Here is a 12,722-nt window from a genome sequence, read left to right as displayed (position 1 = left end):
AAATGGAATTGCTCAATGGAAGTAAGGTAGGTATCCCTGTCATTCTTCGTCGGGACACTTTGTAAATCCAGCCAGTCTACAGAGGGACCTTCCAAATCACTTGTGCGACCAATATTAGATTATTGCTCATTTGTAAGACCCATACCAAATAGGAGCAACAGGGATACTGAAAATACACAAAGCAGGGCGTGGCAACTCTCAAATATAGGCGCCAATTATTCCATGAAACCTACTTAAAAAGTTTAGAGGATCAGTATTACGAATGCACAGATTGTTCATCCCCCTATGCATCGCTCCCACAGGAACAGTGAAGATTATTACAGCACTGTCGCATTCCACCACTTAGTATCCCCACTTTCGAAATGAGACTTAAAAGGGAAGACATCAGACTTTGTTACATAGCTCTGGAGTGAACTCCATTGGTTTGCAGTGGTGACTGTTCTGGTGGTAGTGATGGTGATGACGGAACATAATACGGTAAATTTTCCTTCCTTTTTTTGGGATCAGATACATTCTCGTTAGTTATAGGGGTTGTCAGGCCTTCGTACATAAGAACTTCAAATATTTGACATAAATAATCATTTAGAAGACAAAGATTCTGTAAGCATGGACTCTTTATTCGTTTAGTTTCAGAGACAGGGCACATTTCATACATATTTGAAGGAACGAAGATACTGTAACTTTTTGCTGTATGATACCGGGTGACTATAATTAAAATTTCCCTTTTAACGCGTTATAATACGGTAAATAATTACCGTACGAGTACCAAACTTGGTAGCATTAATGTCATGGACATTGGGAAGATAAATAATGCAGAATCAATTCAGTCGGAACGCTTTTGATGTGCTGCTACAGTACATAATCCCATTACATACCGGTACCACTACTGCCACAAAAGGGGCTCAATATGGCGCCCATAAGTGTCCAGAAGAGTCTGAAAGCGCGATATTGCATTCTGCACAGCAGAACGAAGCATGTTCATAGCTATGTTGGCTACCTCTCTTGATATGCTGCGCTTCAGATCAGCACAAGTGTGAATGTTTTCCTGATAAACCCTGTCCTTCAGGTAGCCCCACAACCAGAAATCACAGGGAATGAGACCAGATGATCGTGCCGGCAAAGCATTTGGAAACAATCGGCTGATAATTCGATAGTTTCCTATATGTGTTTCGGAGAAGCAGGTGAACCACGAGCGATGTGCGGTGGGGCCTCATCTTGCATGCAAAATGTTGAGTTCAATGCGTCTCTCTCCTGTAGGGCGGGTATGACATGCTGTCGAAGCATATCTCAGTAACGCTGGCCAGTCTCACTGCACGTCTTTGGTCCTTGAGTTCCAAACTATTCAAAAAACAATGGGACAATGATGAACGTAGCCGCGAAGCCACACCATATGGTGACACGTTCACCATACGGAGGAACTTCATGCACAGTGACGGAGGTGAAGATCCCCACACTTGGCAGTTCTATGGGTTCACCTCACCTGTCAGAGAAAAATGAGTTTCGTCTGTCCATAGGATGGTCCAGGGCCAACCCTCGTCAATCCTTTAGAGAAAGTCGAGATCGAAGTCAACACGTCGTTGTGTGTCATGTGGTGCAAGCTGCTGTGCGATATGGATCTCGTACGCATACTATTTGAGAATAGTTCGAAGCACCTTTCGCACAGTGGACCACGGGGTGTTCAACTGTAGTGACACGGCACGCGCTCTGCCTGACGATCGGAAATTACGCGCAGCGTTGTCTGCCATAGTAACAGTGATTTCATCAACCACCTGTGGTGCGAGTCAGCCTCTTCCCTGAGCGACGCCCAGTTCTCCAGTTGATTCGAACTTCTTGATCAGACTCCGCACGGCAGGTCGAGAAAGAAGACCCTTCCGTAATCCTTTCATCCGGCAATATTCTCAAAGTGCCTCTGCAGCATTACTGTTGTTTCGATAATCGAGCTCCACCGATAATGCCCTACTCCTTTTGTCCAAGCTTATGTTGACACGTCAATAAGTGCATTACGACTTGTCAGATGTGTGAGACTATGAACCACGATGACTGATCACGGCGCCTGGTGGCCATAGTTGGAACTGGACGATGGCGCTGTGCGCAGTGAAGTCATGCACCCCATACTTTGGACATTGATGCTACCAAGTTTGGTACTCGTACGGTAATTAGTTTCCGTGATATAACGTGCTAAATAGGGAAGTGGTGGTGGTTAGTGTTTAACGTCCCGTCGACAACGAGGTCATTAGAGACGGAGCGCAAGCTCGGATGAGGGAAGGATTGGGAAGGAAATCGGCCGTGCCCTTTCAAAGGAACCATCCCGGCATTTGCCTGAAACGATTTAGGGAAATCACGGAAAACCTAAATCAGGATGGCCGGAGACGGGATTGAACCGTCGTCCTCCCGAATGCGAGTCCAGTGTGCTAACCACTGCACCACCTCGCTCGGTGCTAAATAGGGAAGTTTAACTATAACCACCCAGTACATTACTTCAACTGGATGATGATTTTTTGGCTACACAGAATGAGATGTAATTGTGGCATTATGTAACCCCTCCCTCCTGCATTCTACCATACCTCTTAAACATTTAAATCTCATTTGCCCTAACCGATAAATTGGCCATAGCTACGGTGAACGCTGGACCTCTTCCTCGCGGAATATTTGGCGTTTGCGTAATCTCGACATACTGTCGGTTGTAACAGCCGCCAATACACTTAGAAACAACATGTTTTAGTCTTTTAGTCTACAGGTTCACAGATACATCCTCAGACCATCCCCTGGCATGCAGTCGTCACGCTCGCTTCGCAAATAGGTATGTCAAATAGTATTGGTGTTAAATAGTATTCGACACATTTACTGTGGAAGCGTGTTCGACGAGAGCGTGCCAGGGGCGGATAACCTGAGGATGACACTATGTACCGAAACAGGCAGCCTGTAGGCAAAATAAAAATTTCGACTACAGACTAAAACGTATTACTTCTAATGTGGGATTTGGATGAAGGCAAACGCAAAAGGTATGGATAACCTACATGTGCTGATAAGTCTAACCATGGACGCCATGGCTCTCAGAAAAAAAGCTTAGAGGTAAACGTGAGAGAGCGTTCAGTAGTTTTGGGTGACTTCGTCGAAATTTTATACACTTCCAAAATAAGAAAAATTGATACCTATTTTGGTTTACGACTACGCAGTTTTAGAGAAAATCTAATTTTTCACGAAATTGTTCGCATTTAAAGGTTATGTGGTTATGTGGAACACTTCATGAGTAGTGACAAAATTCGTGTTTTCCTTTCTTTAGCGGTTATGTTTATGATTTGATAATTTATGTAGTATAATAAACTCGGGCAGACAAAGGATACAATACATCTGGACGATATTCCCCTGGAATAGAATTGCCCACTGAACTGTCCATTGTTTATGGGAATCGTATTTGGAAATACTCCATTCTCTCAAAAGGCCATGAATATTTCTATGCTCATGGAATAGGAGAATTACATTCTTAAACGTGTATCTGTGTTTGTACACAGGGGGATTCAGCTATGGGTTTTATGCAACCCGCGACATCTTCAAGAACCATATGCCAGATTTTCATATTCTCTAGCTTGCTAAGCGCAAACTATTAGTCCTACATAAAAAAATGAACAAGAACTCTTTGTAGAAAATGTAATGTAGTTAAATTTTGTACCGAGATACGTTTTTGCTGGAGGCCACGGTTTTCGAGCTATGCAGAAAGAAAGACATCTGAATGTGACGCCTGTACGTTTTTCTTGAATAATTCTAAAACTACAGCCTCTAGCAAAAACGTATTCTAACACAAAATTTAACTACGAGGCATACTCCAAAACTAAGATACGTTGACCAATATTTATCTGCTGGTAGGCCTGAATGAAGTCTTACACGTGTAACGCTCTCCACCGACGCTTTAGAAAACTATTGCACTATTGGTTTGATTGAGAGAGCAGACCGGAATGGCCGAGATCCCGCCAGCTGTGAAGTGCGCGCTGTGGTCAGATTTTAGAAGGGAAACGAATCTTCAGCTGCTGAAATGTATCGTGAGTTATGGCTAGTGTATGTACCTGAAATAATGTGTGACATACAAGCAAATCATGCCCATCAATTCATAATGGCCGCTCAAAAGGTGAGCGGAGTAGCAGGCCTAGAACTCGAACTGACGACATCGTTGATCAGGTGAACCAAAAACTTCGAAGTGATCGGCCATTGACGGTTAGTGGTCTGCCTAATGAATTCCAAAATGTCGCTCGAACCTCAGTTTACAGGATCGTTACTGAACAGCTTGGATACCACAGACTGTGTGCGAGGTGGGTTCCAGAAATGCTAACTAATCAGCATAAAGAGCAAAGACTGTGTAGTGCACGAAGTTTTTGGAGAGCTATAGACAAGATGCAGATGATTTGTTTTCCCACATTGCAGCGGGCAACGAGACGTGGATATCGTACACCAACGCAGAATCGAAACAACAGCCAATACAGTGGCGCTGTTGAAGTTAACCTCAACCAAAAACGTTTAAGCAGTCTTCGTTCTCGAATCAAAAAATGATAGCTACGGTCTTTTGGAATGAAAAGGGCGGTCTTTTGTATGATTCCATGGACCGTCGGTCAACAATAACAGCTGACGTATACTCAGAAATGTCTTCCTTAATCTAAGGCCTATCTTTCATAACACTAGACTTCTCTTGGTCAGCAATGCCCTCTTTGTCCGTGCTAGTCTGCTTTTTATGTCCTTCTTGATTCGACAGTTTGAATAATTTTGTTTTCAAGGTAGCAGAATTCGTTTGCTTCGTCCAGTTTGTGATCGCCAATTTTGATGTTAAGTTTCTCGCTATTCTCATTTCTGTTACATTTCATTACCTTTATCTCCTTCCGGTTTACTCTCACAAGGGGAGGCCGCCAATTGTGAAATTCAGATTCGATTCATACTGCGCATGATAAAAGCTCAGGGCCAGAGGTGTAATGTGGCAAAGCACCAAGATGCACTTCTCAGCCGTTGTCGAGAAAATCGACAGTTAAAAGAAACCGTTGCGGTGAGATACTCTACGATTAATAATCTTCTACAGCGTCGTGGCGCAGCCGTAAGCGCTCGGGTTCGTAATCCGAAGGTCGCCGGATCGAATCTCACTCCATGCAACCTTTTTTTTTATTTTTAGGATTTGTTTTTTGCAATTCAAATATATATATATATATATATATATATATATATATATATATATATATATATATATATATATATATATATATATATATATATATATACTCCTGGAAATTGAAATAAGAACACCGTGAATTCATTGTCCCAGGAAGGGGAAACTTTATTGACACATTCCTGGGGTCAGATACATCACATGATCACACTGACAGAACCACAGGCACATAGACACAGGCAACAGAGCATGCACAATGTCGGCACTAGTACAGTGTATATCCACCTTTCGCAGCAATGCAGGCTGCTATTCTCCCATGGAGACGATCGTAGAGATGCTGGATGTAGTCCTGTGGAACGGCTTGCCATGCCATTTCCACCTGGCGCCTCAGTTGGACCAGCGTTCGTGCTGGACGTGCAGACCGCGTGAGACGACGCTTCATCCAGTCCCAAACATGCTCAATGGGGGACAGATCCGGAGATCTTGCTGGCCAGGGTAGTTGACTTACACCTTCTAGAGCACGTTGGGTGGCACGGGATACATGCGGACGTGCATTGTCCTGTTGGAACAGCAAGTTCCCTTGCCGGTCTAGGAATGGTAGAACGATGGGTTCGATGACGGTTTGGATGTACCGTGCACTATTCAGTGTCCCCTCGACGATCACCAGTGGTGTACGGCCAGTGTAGGAGATCGTTCCCCACACCATGATGCCGGGTGTTGGCCCTGTGTGCCTCAGTCGTATGCAGTCCTGATTGTGGCGCTCACCTGCACGGCGCCAAACACGCATACGACCATCATTGGCACCAAGGCAGAAGCGACTCTGATCGCTGAAGACGACACGTCTCCATTCGTCCTTCCATTCACGCCTGTCGCGACACCACTGGAGGCGGGCTGCACGATGTTGGGGCGTGAGCGGAAGACGGCCTCACGGTGTGCGGGACCGTAGCCCAGCTTCATGGAGACGGTTGCGAATGGTCCTCGCCGATACCCCAGGAGCAACAGTGCCCCTAATTTGCTGGGAAGTGGCGGTGCGGTCCCCTACGGCACTGCGTAGGATCCTACGGTCTTGGCGTGCATCCGTGCGTCGCTGCGGTCCGGTCCCAGGTCGACGGGCACATGCACCTTCCGCCGACCACTGGCGACAACATCGATGTACTGTGGAGACCTCACGCCCCACGTGTTGAGCAATTCGGCGGTACGTCCACCCGGCCTCCCGCATGCCCACTATACGCCCTCGCTCAAAGTCCGTCAACTGCACATACGGTTCACGTCCACGCTGTCGCGGCATGCTACCAGTGTTAAAGACTGCGATGGAGCTCCGTATGCCACGGCAAACTGGCTGACACTGACGGCGGCGGTGCACAAATGCTGCGCAGCTAGCGCCATTCGACGGCCAACACCGCGGTTCCTGGTGTGTCCGCTGTGCCGTGCGTGTGATCATTGCTTGTACAGCCCTCTCGCAGTGTCCGGAGCAAGTATGGTGGGTCTGACACACCGGTGTCAATGTGTTCTTTTTTCCATTTCCAGGAGTGTATATATATAAATTCCCGGCAATCAGTTGCAACAATTATGCATATAATAAGTTGTTGAAAGTCGTTTGTCGTGGAAAAACTGGCGACTTCGAACATCATTATGTTTTCCGCAAACAAAGTTGTATTTCACTAATTGTCTTCATAATGTTTACCACGTATAGTTAACGGAAGACGTAGAAACGATATTCCGAAACGAATACGTATAGTGTAAGTCAAACGTTCGAATTAGAATAGAGACCCCACGGACACAAATTTGCTGTGGCAGGTATAAAATATAATCTCAGTTACTCTCTCGTTACACTTGAAGGACAGATGTTGAATGGGCCGAAACGAGCTGCCGCATAACAGCGTAGTTGCCTGCTAACTTCGAAAGAAGGTAGATGCGGTCCCGAGCGCTACTTATAACATCGTCGAAAATCAGTGCGGACGTGAGAGCTTTGGAACACCCTGTTAAACAAACGGAAAAATGGAGGCGGTACAATTGGAGAGCGATGCGGGCCCTTCGCATGAAAGTGATGTGATCGAAGAAGATTCTATACACAGTGAAGAGGCGAAACTACAATTGAAAGATGCGTTGGAGTATTTTGAAAGCCTCCTTCGTAACAGTAATCGCATCGCAGCAGAACCGTCATCATCAATCAACACAGAATCCATGGTAATTGGGGAAGAAATGTTCCAGAATACGCTGGAAATGCTCGCCAAAAAAACCCTCGTTCATGATGAGGAACTGATAGACATTGATGAAATCGACGATAATAATGCCTACGAAGACGTTGAAACGAGTCCCATTATCAACGAATCATCAGACGAATACGAGCCAGACGAGAAGAAAAAGAAGGATACGACTATATTTCTCTGGATTACAAAATTAGAGCTGTCAATCTGGCCAAAGAACATCCAGGCTGGAGTCTCAAAACTCAGCAAAAAAGGGGGTGCTCTCGTTTGACAAATATGGGTTATTTATCCAGGTGGGAAGAGCAAATCAAACGTGGCGGTAGCAAATTTGATAAATATTGTACCATCGATTCATGGGTGCATGATCGCTTCGTATAAGCTCGACAAAACTTCCAGCAAGTTATACCAGAAACCTGCAGCATTGGACCTTGGGCATAATGATGTTCGAAGTCGCCAGTTTTTCCACGACAAACGACTTTCAACAACTTATTATATGCATAATTGATGCAACTGATAGCCGGGAATTATATATATATATATATATATATATATATATATATATATATATATATATATATATATATATATATATATATTTGAATTACAAAAAACAAATCCTAAAAAAAAGGTTGCATGGAGTGAGATTCGATCCGGCGACCTTCGGATTACTAACCCGAGCTCTTACCGCTGCGCCACGACGCTGTAAAAGATCATTAATCGTAGAGAGTATTTCACCGCAACGGTTTCTTTTAACTGTCGATTTTCTCGACAACGGCTGAGAAGTGCATCTTGGTGCATTGCCACATTACACCTCTGGCCATGAGCTTTTATTATGCGCAATATGAATCGAATCTGAATTTCACAATTGACGGCCTCCCCTTGTCAGTCCATATTATGTGCTCATTAGACTGTTCATTCCATCCAACGGGTAATTCTTCTTCACATTCACTGAGGACAACAATGCCATAAAGGAGTCTTAGCACTGATATCTTTTCATCCTGAATTTTAATACCAGTCTTGAACCTTTCTTTTATTTCCGCCATTGTTTCTTCGATGTGCAGATCGAAAAGGAGGGGTGAAAGATTTCATCCATATCTTATCCTTTTTTATCCGAGCAATTCGTTCTTGGTTTTCCAGTATTATTTTTACCTCTTCGTTCCTGTACATTCTGTATATTGTTGGAACGCTAACCAAACTGAGAAGTGAGATCCAAAATCGAGGCCGCGGTAAACGATCGCGTTGCATAATTCTGCTTCACGGCAATGCACGCCTTCGAATCACTGCCAAATCCTGGGAGTAGATGCAAGATTTTCGTGGGGAACTTTCTGAGCACCCTCCGTACAGTCCCGATCTTGCTTCAAGCGACGGTTTGCTCTTTTTGCATTTGAAGAAGTTGCTGGGTGGACAAATCTTTCAAAACGACGGTGAACTCAAGTAGTTACAAACTACTTCAATTCCCAGGCGGCAGACTTCTATGCAGAAGATTTAAAGAAGCTGGCGCAGCGCTACAGAAAATATATAAATGTGAACGGCGATTATCTGGAAAAGTAAAGTAGATATGTAGTAAAATATTACTGTCAATAAAAACCTTTACCATATGCTAGTTTATTTTATGATAAGACAGACCTAGTTTTGGAATACGCCTTATGCATTAAATTTCGTACAAACAGGTCCTGTTCATTTTTTCTGTAGGACTAACAGTCTGCACATAGCGATCGATAGAATATGAAAAACCATATGCGTGGTATTTAGGGGCATTGCGGGTCGCATAAGGCCCATAGGTAGAGGCAGCTGAGTCAACGTGTATTCCATTATCAGCCGAAACATTGTTACCGCTGTATCTCGAAAACGGCGAAGCTGCTCGACTCTTCACGTGCCACTATCGCGAGCATCTTCGTAAGCAGGAAGAAGGACAGAAAAACTACCACTTGGCGCTAAATGGTTAGACGTCCACGACTCTTCACAGAACGTGGGGTTAGGACGCTTGTCTGCTCTGTAAAGTACGATAGATGGTGATCTCTGGCATCTCTGCCGAGACAGCACAATGCTACTGCTCGTGCAAGTGTTTCGGAGCACACAGTTCATCGTACATTGTTGAACAAAGAGCTCCTCAATAGACCAGCCCTACGTGTTCACACATTGACCCAACGACATCGTCAATTACGATTGCAGTGGGCACGGGACCATAGGGATTCGACCGTCGATCAACGGAAACGTGTCGTATCTTCGGGTGAATCACATTTTTGCTACACTAGGTCGCTGGTTGTCTCCACAAACGCTATCATGAGGTGAACGGCGGCTCGAAACGTGTAGCGCGCCACACACTCGTGCTGGTGGGAGCGGTATCATGCTATGGGAGGAATTCTCCTGCGTTTGCGTGGGACCTGTGGTAGTAACCAAAGACACTCTAACCTATCTGCAAACTTCCTTCACGCCTGATGCCTTCGCCGACGGCGATGTCATCTTTCAGCAGTGTAACTGTCCTTCTCGGAGCCAGAACAATGATATAGTCGTTTTAGGAGCATTATAGTTAACTCACGTTGATGTATGGCGACGAAATTCGCCTGAGGTAAATCCTACGGAATCTATATACACTCATGCTCATAAATTAAGGATAATTCTGATAGTTGGTGAAACAACGCTCTGGTGGGCGGTTTGCGGGTTTGACGTTATGAGGGGTAGAATACTAGGGAGACTGGAGGCTGGTCAAACACAGCAGGTCGTAGCACAGGCCCTCCATGTGCCACAAAGTGTGATCTCAAGATTATGGCAACGATTCCAGCACACAGGAAACGTGCCCAGGAGCTACAGTACTGGACGTCCACAGTGAACAACGCCACAAGAAGACCGATATCTCACCATCAGTGCCCCCAGACGGCGACGGAGTACTGCAGGTATCCTTGCTCGGGACCTTACCACAGCTACTGGAACAGTTGTCTTCAGATACACAGTCTACAGACGACTGAACAGACATGGTTTATTCGCCCGGAGACCTGCAAGGTGCATCCCACTGACCCCTGGTCACAGGAGAGCCCGTAAATCCTAGTGTCAAGAACACAGTACATGGTCATTGGAACAGTGGTCCCAGGTTATGTTCACGAACGAGTCCAGGTATAGTCTGAACAGTGATTCTCGCCTGGTTTTCATCTGGCGTGAACCAGGAACCTGATACCAACCCCTTAAAGTCCTTGAAAGGGACCTGTATGGAGGTTGTGGTTTGATGGTGTGGGGTGGTATTATGACTGGTGCACGTACACCCCTGCACGTCTTTGACAGAGGAACTGTAACAGGTCAGGTGTATCGGGATGTCATTTTGCAGCAGTATGTCCGCCTTTCGGGGGTGCAGTGAGTCCCACCTTCCTCCTGATGGATGATAACGCACGGCCCCACCGAACTGCCATCGTGGAGGAGTACCTTGAAACAGAAGATATCAGGCGAATGGAGTGTCCTGTCTGTTCTCCAGACCTAAACCCCATCGAGCACGTCTGGGATGCTCTCAGTCGACCTATCGCTGCACGTCCTCAAACCCCTACGACGCCAGGAGATCCGACAGGCACTGGTGTAAGAATGGGAGGCTATAGCCCAGCAGCTTCTCGACCACCTGATCCAGAGTATGCCAACCCGTTGTGCGGGCTGTGTACGTGTGCATTGTGATCATATCCCATATTGATGTCGCGGTACATGCGCAGGAAACAGTGGCGTTTTGTAGCACATGTCTTTCGGGACGGTTTTCTCAACTTATCACCAGTACTTTGGACGTACAGATCTGTGTTGTGTGTGTTCCCTATGTGACTATGCCGTTAGCGTCAGTTTTCTGTAGTGCCACGTTGTGTGGCACCACATTCTACAATAATCCTTAATTTATGAGCATGAGTGAAGTTCGCAATGGAGCTCCGTCACCGTGTACGCAAATCAGGGAATTACATGACCTGTGCGTAGACATGTAATGCCACATATCTCCACAAACCTATCAACAAGCTTTCGCATCTGTGATACGCAGAATGAGTTATATATTTCGTTCCATAGACGCGCAAACAACCTATTAAGCAGCTGGTCATAATGTACTGTGTCATCAGTGTATGTGTTAGGATGCTTACCAGTCATTACCAGTTGAAAGAAACGGAGTGCAGAAACCTAAATAGCTTGCAGTGCTCTTTGTAAGATCACCAACGAAACATGTTCTCCTGAGAACACAGGTGTATTGCAGTGATCTTCCTGAAAATTGACTGTGAACGCTTTCATCTACATCTACATCTACATACATACTCCGCAAGCCACCTGACGGTGTGTGGCGGAGGGTACCTTGTGTGCCTCTATCGGTTCTCCCTTCTATTCCAGTCTCGTATTGTTCGTGGAAAAAAGGATTGTCGGTATGCCTCTGTGTGGGCTCTAATCTCTCTGATTTTATCCTCATGGTCTCTTCGCGAGATAAGCGTAGGAGGGAGCAATATGCTGCTTGACTCCTCAGTGAAGGTATGTTCTCGAAACTTTAACAAAAGCCCGTACCGAGCTACTGAGCGTCTCTCCTGCAGAGTTTTCCACTGGAGTTTATCTATCATCCCCGTAACGCTTTCGCGATTAATAAATGATCCTGTAACGAAGCGCGCTGCAATCCGTTGCATCTTCTCTATCTCTTCTATCAACTCTATTTGGTACGGATCCCACACCAGTGAGCAGTATTCAAACAGTGGGCGAACAAGCGTACTGTAACCTACTTACTTTGTTTTCGGATTGCATTTCCTTAGGATTCTTCCAATGAATCTCAGACTGGCATCTGCTTTACCGACGATCAACTTTATATGATCATTCCATTTTAAATCACTCCTAATGCGTACTCCAAGATAATTTATGGAATTAACTGCTTCCAGTTGCTGACCTGCTATTTTGTAGCTAAATGATAAAGGATCTTTCTTTCTATGTATTCGCAGCACATTACACTTGTCTACATTGAGATTCAATTGCCATTACCTGCACCATGCTTCAATTCGCTGCAGATCCTCCTGCATTTCAGTACAATTTTCCTATGTTACAACCTCTCGATATACCACTGCATCATCTGCAAAAAGACAAGGTCATTTATGTATATTGTGAATAGCAACGGTCCTACGACACTCCCCTGCGGCACACCTGAAATCACTCTTACTTCGGAAGGCTTCTCTCCATTGAGAATGACGTGCTGCGTTCTGTTATCTAGGAACTCTTCAATCCAATCACACAATTAGTCTGATAGTCCATATGCTCTTACTTTGTTCATTAAACGACTGTGGGGAACTGTATCGAACGCCTTGCGGAAGTCGAGAAATACGGCATCTACCAGGGAACCCGTGTCTATGGCCCTCTGAGTCTCGTGGACGAATAGCGCGAGCTGGGTT

General features: G+C 45.3%; 1 protein-coding gene and 1 non-coding gene across 2 annotated transcripts in view; one reads left to right on the top strand and one right to left on the bottom strand.

The window, feature by feature from the left end:
- Positions 1 to 12,722, top strand: part of LOC126203731 (UDP-glycosyltransferase UGT5-like) — a 181,515-nt gene that overhangs the window by 38,916 nt on the left and 129,877 nt on the right. The window lies entirely within an intron of this gene.
- Positions 2,361 to 2,433, bottom strand: Trnaa-cgc (transfer RNA alanine (anticodon CGC)). Its single transcript has one exon. It is a non-coding gene; the product is annotated as a tRNA-Ala (tRNA).

This window comes from Schistocerca nitens, chromosome 9, assembly GCF_023898315.1.
Source record: "Schistocerca nitens isolate TAMUIC-IGC-003100 chromosome 9, iqSchNite1.1, whole genome shotgun sequence".
Classification (NCBI taxonomy): Eukaryota; Metazoa; Arthropoda; class Insecta; order Orthoptera; family Acrididae; genus Schistocerca; species Schistocerca nitens.
The sequence above is the reverse complement of the archived record's forward strand: the minus strand, read 5'-3'. Positions and strand labels throughout refer to the sequence as shown.